Genomic DNA, 5,340 nt, shown 5'->3' with positions numbered 1-5,340 from the left:
GTGGCCCCTTGAGAGGGTTGTCTGTCTCAGGCTAATTCCTGTCAGGAGCCAGTGGTCCCAGGCAGGATTCTTCTAGTTTCCACCTTGCTCCCTGTCCTGAGAGCCTGTATAGGCCTGCCTGGCACTCGAGTCCTGTTCATCCCAGGCTAGCTCCCTGCCCAGAGGCCCCTGGTACTGACCTGGTGGTCATTTCAGGCCCACTTTTTTCAGGGAATGTTAGGCTGCTAATCATTCAGATGTTCACAGGTCAGACCAGTGTGCATAGACATAGCCTCTGTCCTGGCTGCCACCTACTGACGCACATGTGATACAGCAGCCATGCCTGCCATGCCTTTAGGGGCAGGGAATTGAAACTTGAACTGTAGAATATGATTAGTTTGAGTTATACAATATCTCTTACATGTACCAAGCATTTTGTTTAGAAACTCATACTTATCCAATAGCATTTTGTCATTGAAAAAATAAAAATGTTTGGGTATCACACAGAATTTTCTATGGTAACAGTCTTCCCAACAATGGCAATGTATTTAGTAACAAGCTTTAAAACTTCATAGTACATTTAGCAGAAGCAGGAGGATCTCCAAGTTCAAGGCCAGTCTGTTCTATAGAGTGAGTTCCAGTAAAGTCAGGGATATACAGAGAAATTCTGTCTTGAAAAACCAAAAAACAAAAAAAACCCAACAAACAAAAAACAAAAAATAGACAACAACAACAAACCCCAAAACAACATAGTAATACCTAGCTTTAATCAGTCTCAAACACATGTTTTATTATTACCTCTGTGTGGGAGATTTTCCATCAGGTACAAATTATTATCTAATCCAGGCTTCCTTCCTTACATTACACTGTACAAAGAGTCTCTTCTGGCAGTTGCTATGGAGAGGGGTTTCAACACACTCCTTTCCTATAGCAATTTTTTCATCTGTCAGTCAGTACCTCTGAAAATAAAGAAGGAGCTCTAAGAGTAAGCACTTACCTGCGTTAGCTCATTGCCCACTAGGAAGCTGAGCAAAGGAAGGCGATATGAACTGGGAAGCAAATAATTTTCTACTTTTGCCATTACAATTATATAATTTATTCTATATAATTAACCATTTTACTTCCTCACTTGTCAGGGGAAAATACTTTAAAGATGTATTTTACATCTTTAGTTAGATGGCTAAGATGAACAGTGTGGAGGATATTTGGGTTTGAAGATCAGTCCCAGAATAGACAACAGAGAAGACAGGGCTGATTCTATGAGAGAAGAGAAACAAGTAGCTCCTAGTGTTAAGAAGACGATATTTGATTCCTTGAGGGCACTCTAAGACATTACCTAAAACTGGTAAGTTAACCTATGCAGAAATAAAGGTGAAAATGTCATATTAAATTGGGGAGAAGAAAGCAATCACAGAGGGGCAGAGGGAGAGAGGGACCTGGGTTGGAGAGGGGAGGGGGAGGGAAAAAAACATGATCAGTATTGGGGGGAGAAACAGGACTGAAGCTCTAAGGAACTGCAGAAAGAATGGAAACAGGCAATCTCAGGAGTTGGGAGGTGAGAGGGACCCTCCAGAATGTACGAGAGACCTGTGAGGTAAGAAACTGTCAGGATTCCAAGGGAGGGACCTTAGATGAAATGCCTAACAGTGGGGAAAAGGAACATGTAGAGTCCACATTCAGTAGAAAGACAGGGCATCAACTGAAGGGATGGGGTTGCCATGCCACAGTCAAAAACTCTGACCCAGAATTGCTCCTGTTTAAAAGAACTGCAGGGACAAAAATGGAGAAGGAAAAGAGGTCCAGTACCCATTCCGAATTGGGATCGAGCTCAATGGGAGGCTCCAAGGCCTGACACTATTACTGATGCTATGGTGTGCTTACCACCAGGAGCCTAACAGCTGTTCTCTGAGAGGCTGAACAAATAGCTAACTGAGACAGATGCACTTACTCCCAACCAATGGACTGATGCCCAGGACCCATGCAGTTGAATTAGGGGAAAGCTGGATGAAGTTGGGGAGGAGGGTGATCCCATAGGAGGACCAGCAGTCTCAACTAAACTGGACTCCTGAGACGTTTCAGACACTAAGCCACCAAATAGCCAGCATACATCAGCTGGTCTGAGGGCCCTGACACATATACAGCAGAGGACTGCCTAGTCTAGTCTCAGTGAGAGAAGACACAGCTAATCCTTGAGAGAATTGAGGTCTCAGGTCGGGAGGCCTAGCAGAGTGGGATGAGGTGGGGACATCCTTTTGGAGGCAGGTGGGAGGAGAAATAGGATTAGGAACTGTTAGAGGGTAGATCAGGAGGGAGATAATGACTGGACTGTTAAAAAGAAAAAAAATTAAAGATAGTAATAGAAAAATCCTATTATATGCATAGAAATTAAGCCTATGCAAATAAATGTACTTAATTTTCCAGATTTACAAATTGGAGATGCCTTGTTTTGATGGACACACTAGAAGACTGGTCTCTTTGAAGATGGCTTTCCACCCAACACTATTTTTGGTGGTGACATTTAGGTAGAATAGCCAATTCCGTTTCCTCTTTTTTCTTGATCCTGCCAACCAATAGTTCTTTGATTCCCTTTGCTTAGGATTTCTCTTTTCTCACTCCTATCTCCTGTCTCCATTACAGTTATTTTTCTTTTTGCTTGTTTTCAGACAGGATGCCTTCAGACAGAGCTGGCCATGAATTCTTTTTAGGGTAAGGATGTTTTTGAATTCCTCATGCTGGTGACTTTACTTTCCAAGTACTGTGATTATGGGTGTACACTATTGTGTAACGTAAGTCTCCTGTGTAGCCATATTCAACTTTTGTTCTTTTCTCTTTTCCCTTCTAAAATGCCTTCAGACTAATTTTTCTTCAGCAAATCTCTGAATTTGGTGTCTCATTTGTCTCACAAGGTAAACTCTTTAAGTGAGCATGCAAGAGTCAAGGTTTCCAGTCTCATTTCTCCACAACAGTTAGTGTACATGGGTGGTTTGTTTGTTTGTTTGGTTTTGTTTGTTTGGTTTTTTTTTTTGGCAGTTTCCTGCAGTGTTGCATGAATAGTACAAATATTATTTCATTTTAAAGTGTCGGTAGGAAAATTCAAAGCAAAGCCACAGAATGGCACTGTTGTTTACCAGGGTGTCTTGTGTCACCTTTGCTAGACTTTTCCATAGATTGCAAGGCAATTGCACTGGCTGAACTCTAGCCAGAAGAATTTAAGGATATAATTAACAAGAACCTTAACCGTAGTGTGTGATCTTCTACATTTTATGAATCTAAAGGGTATTTTATCATGGTGTGCTTTGATGTGTAATTGCTCATTCGGGAGTCTTCCTCTGTGCCCTTGTACTGTCTCACCTGGCTTCTGTATTAAATTCGATTTTCCTTATTTATGGACATCTTTTGTACATTATGAATACTTTTTATTGGCAATTTACATTTTTCAAAGGTTTTCATCTCTAGATAATCATCTCACGCACTTCCTAAGGTATTCTAAAAATGTGCTTCAGTGGTTGAGTCTCATGAGATTTAAAGTGAAATGTTTACAAATATAAAATGAGGTATCAATGGGGATCACTGGGGATCAAAGTTCAGAGTTGTGGGGCTTCTTCTGAAACTTTAAAAAGATCAAAGATCTCCAATGATTTCTAGAACTCTCAAGTCATCTGTGATACACAGTTTAAGAATCAGTTCTGAGTCAGAACTCACTTTAAAGGGCAAAGAATGCAAAGCAAGAGAGGTTAAGCTGCTCACTCAGGGTCCTGCCCTCACATTCATAAGCTGAACATGAAGTAGGGGAGGTTGATGGTGACTCCAGTCTTGGAAGCCCAATGGTCCGTCTTTGGCAAGGCCACTCCAGAAGTTCTGCTTCATAGATACGTCTTCCCAGAGTCATTTTGTATAACTTCTTCTGCCCTTGGTATTCAGGCTCCCAGCCAATCTCTGTGTCATTAGCTCTACTATAGATATGTGACATTAATCACTGTAATAATTTTCTTCATGTTCTATAGGGGTGTTAGGAGGAGCAACACAGGGGAGGGGAGTGTGGATATGACAGTATGCAAATTAGGGATCAGGCCAGATGGGCCATTAAAAACAGGACTAGCAGTTTGATCTTTTCTCAATTGTAGCTGAAAAGGCTTCTCAAGGTGAAAGTGAAAAAGACCATCCCCATACGCTGCTGGTGAACAGATGCAGAGGCAGAGGTATAACTACCAGCAGGGACATATGGCTCCTGAGTGTGCTGTGTTTTGTGCATATGCACACATAAATTATGTAAAGCTCACAGGGGCTGGTTTGGTGGTTGTTAAGGCCAACGTTGGCAACACTTTTTCTGACAGGTCTAGGCAACTGTCCCTCAGCAAACACACCCAGACTTTGTGGATACTTGTCATGCAGTGAGACAGAATATTACCAGGACATTTCTGAACTCTACATACATCTCCTTCACTCATATGGCTGCAAATGAATACAGGCTTGCCACCCATGCCTGACTGACTCTCACACTTGCTCAGGTTGAAGTCCACAAATGGATTCAACTTAATCGGAAACATGTTGGGGGTGAACTCTAGTTAACTTTCAGGCTGTATTCTCAGGGCCACCCTCTGTGTGAACAACCAATTCTCCTATAAATCACCATCTACTTTGTAAGGAATTTGAGTAGCTTTTTAAAATATCAAATTCATTTTTATTTTTACATTCTTTGTGTTTTGTTTTGAAATTGTTCCTTATTATCACAAGCAGGACAAGGTTGCCCAGTCTCCACTCCTGTTCAATATCGGGCTCAAGGTTATATCGAAAGCAGTACAACAAGAAGAGATGCTAAATGGGCTACAAGTGAGAGAGGAAGATGCCAAAGTAATATGACTCGGCACACGAAAGACTGTAAGACCCTGCAAGAAAACTCCTGCACCCGACAAATATTCATAGAGAAATGCAGGAAAACATAAATAAACAAGTAGAAGCCTACAGAGAGGAATCACAAAAATCCCTGAAAGAATTCCAGGAAAACACAACCAAACAGTTGAAGGAATTAAAAATGGAAATAGAAGCAATCAAGAAAGAACACAGGGAAACAACCCTGGATATAGAAAACCAAAGGAAGAGACAAGGAGCCATAGATACAAGTATCACCAACAGAATACAAGAGATAGAAGAGAGAATCTCAGGAGCAGAAGATTCCATAGAAATCATCGACTCAACTGTCAAAGATAATGTAAAGCAGAAAAAGCTACTGGTCCAAAACATACAGGAAATCCAGGACTCAATGAGAAGATCAAACCTAAGGATAATAGGTATAGAAGAGAGTCCCAGCTTAAAGAAATGTTCAACATCTTTACTCATAAGGGAAATGCAAATCAAAACAAC

General features: G+C 41.2%; 1 non-coding gene across 1 annotated transcript; it reads right to left on the bottom strand.

Annotated features, from left to right (window-relative positions):
• Positions 1–212: 212 nt before the first annotated feature.
• LOC120097602 (small nucleolar RNA SNORA17) lies at positions 213–344 on the bottom strand. The gene has a single exon (XR_005495171.1). It is a non-coding gene; the product is annotated as a small nucleolar RNA SNORA17 (small nucleolar RNA).
• Between the last annotated feature and the right edge of the window lie 4,996 nt (positions 345–5,340).

The sequence above is a fragment of the Rattus norvegicus genome, chromosome 16 (genome assembly GCF_036323735.1).
Source record: "Rattus norvegicus strain BN/NHsdMcwi chromosome 16, GRCr8, whole genome shotgun sequence".
NCBI lineage: Eukaryota > Metazoa > Chordata > Mammalia > Rodentia > Muridae > Rattus > Rattus norvegicus.
Note: the sequence above shows the minus strand (reverse complement) of the source record. Positions and strands in the feature narration are given on the sequence as shown.